This window comes from Corticium candelabrum, chromosome 18 (assembly GCF_963422355.1).
Source record: "Corticium candelabrum chromosome 18, ooCorCand1.1, whole genome shotgun sequence".
Lineage (NCBI taxonomy): Eukaryota > Metazoa > Porifera > Homoscleromorpha > Homosclerophorida > Plakinidae > Corticium > Corticium candelabrum.
The window spans coordinates 1,812,291-1,815,024 of NC_085102.1; the positions used below are offsets into that span (position 1 = coordinate 1,812,291).

At 39.5% G+C, this 2,734-nt stretch overlaps 1 pseudogene; it reads right to left on the reverse strand.

The window, feature by feature from the left end:
- Positions 1–257: 257 nt before the first annotated feature.
- On the reverse strand, positions 258–412 carry LOC134194422 (U2 spliceosomal RNA; annotated as a pseudogene).
- Between the last annotated feature and the right edge of the window lie 2,322 nt (positions 413–2,734).

The following is a 2,734-nucleotide window of genomic DNA, read 5'->3' on the forward strand; positions in this document are numbered from 1 at the left end:
GTCCCCAATTGTTGTGTTTGGAGTCGGACAGTATCCCACGGTGTTTATACTCGTACTGATTTATTATCCAAACAACACAACCACTTATACGTAAATAGACTACACTACGCAACAGCTGCTAAGACTACAGATACGATACTATATATGCAAGGTCTCTGTTAGGCTCAAGGTCTAACAATCACCCAGATTATCCCTGTGTGATGTTCGCTTTTTTACGGGTATAATTTTCTTTCATTGGTATTATAATATTGCCTGGGAGGGGATGCACTGAGCCCAGAAGTAGTGAAATACTGAGACAATGCGCGGGAAGAGCGCAGCAAGCTGCCATCCTTGTCCCAGGTTCCAAAGATTGAGATTAAACTGAGAAGAACAGATACTACACTTGATCTTAGCCAAAAGACCGAGAAGCGATAGCCGACGGTTGGTAGTGTGCTGATCTATTTGGGGTGTGATGAACTGACACTTGTAGGTGATGAAGTGATCGCTTTCGATCGATTTGACTTGTTGGCTTTACAGTATCGGTGATTTTTGCAGTGCAGTAGTGGACCAAGAGCCTAGACAAGTATTGAAAACACGTCGTTTGTAAACGTACTGTCTTTACGTAGGTGGGCGTTGCTCGTTGATTTGTGAGTAACAAATTCGTTTCGCGAACGTTGTACAACGTGTTGACTGCATGCTTGCAAAAGTTGGGTTATTGTCGTTTCACGTCAATGCTTGCCGTATGCGCTCAAAATGCAGAGCAAGTTTGCGCAAAGAGTAGCGCGGCACACGTGGGAGTGTCTACTTGTGACGTTCTTCATCTCATTTGATCAATGTTGAAATTCTCTGTACGCGTACATCTCAAATTGTAGTGGATCTTTTTGGCTTGCAGTCTGGTGAATATTTAGATAGGTATGGAACACAATTACTAAACTGATTTAGCTCAAGTTTATTCACAAGTCAACATCAATTACTACTGGTGTAATTGAATTTGCAATTCTATTTCCTTCATCATGCACATCTCAGCGATTGACCAAGTTTTGCAGGAAGAGACACTACTATCCTAGGGTGTCAGAGATTTACCAAGCGCACGCTCTCGAGGCTCCTAATTCTCAATTTATAGCATTTTAAAATTTAAAGTTATTAAGTTTTGGATCAATCAGATGTTCAAAATCCTATCGGATCAGAATTAGTTTAGTGCTCTGCTGATCACTTGTTTGCAATGATCACCGACATGTAACTAATAAAAGTGGATAACATCTTTCTTAATGTTTAGAGCAATGGTAAATAGTCTATAACATTGTCTTAACTAAAAACTTTCTTTATGCAAAAACTGAATATCTACAATAAATTAATCACTAATCTTCTAATAATCCTCTTGCCATATAAAAATTCTACATTTAATAACATAAAATAACTGCTAAAATCAAAACTAATATTTTGACAGTATTGGTGGCAATACAGTATGTTAATGCTGTTGATTATAATTACTCCACAAAACTGTCCTTAGAACATGAAAGTAATACATAAGACTGAATTGATATTAACAATACTGTGTCTTCTTCTATTACTTTGTGCTGTTAAAGTTTTTTAGTAGGACAGAAACACAAGCAGAGAACCTTAAATAAGCGGGCAAAAGAAACTGTCATATGTATAATCGAAAAGCAAATACAATGGAAAACAACCTTAATAAAGTCTGGTGAAATGACACTAGTCACAAAGACAACATATTCTAAACCGACATTCTGACTCGCGCGAGGAAGTCGACCTTGGCGTAGGAATGGCATTAATGCGCAGTCGACAATCATTCAATAAATGTAACCTCCGTCGACCGAGTGTCGCACATGCATGCACATTGCAATATTATCATTAAATATACTAAACTAATTTGTTAACTAAAATTATATGGTCAGCTTAGCCTTGTTCCCCATCAACCATTTTGTAAGTTCTTCTAGTAACAGCGTTTGAGCAAGTTGACCCTCGTGTATCAAGGACTTGTGCGACCAACATCACACTGGCGTCTATTGGAGCTTCTCGTTTTGTTCAACTTGTATCTCGTTTTCACGATGGCTTATTTTATCTCGAGGTAGTGAACATATAGGCCCCGTAGACCTTGTGGTTCCTACGCCTATGATCCACATCTGATAACTGTTCCAGGGGTGTAGATTGGCATGGACTAGACCTGGCTTTAGCCCATCATTGGTAGGCGTTGTCGTAAAATTGTGGACAGTAAATATGTGTAAAGACCAAAGCTGTATACAGTATATACACCACCCATTTTTCCAGGATAAATCTGCCACTGATTCTACCGTATCAGTTAATTAGGCCATTAAAAGTAGGCTTGTTTATAAAGTCGTAGCATCGTGAAGTTTAGTCCCCCATTTCTAGAGGTCACGCGGGGCCGCGGCTGTTCAATACGTCTTGAAAGCATACATTGACTTTTACGCTAATAAACCGAAGTGCGCATGCGTTAGGGTTACAATACCGCGGTGGACAAAAAATTGTCCAATAATTTGGAATGGACCACACGCACACAGCAATGTCAACTATAGTGCCAGATTTCGGGAATACAAAGTGCAAGTCAATATGTCCAGCCTCCTCACGCTCTTCATGCATGTTAATTAATTAGCAGAAGCCGTACATGTGCAACAGCTGTTTCGTAACCGAAGCTAGCATACGAGGATTTAGCACTCTAATTAGTGCTTCTTCAGTTAACACCAGCAATAACAATAAGCGCATGCGCGTTTTTCCAATT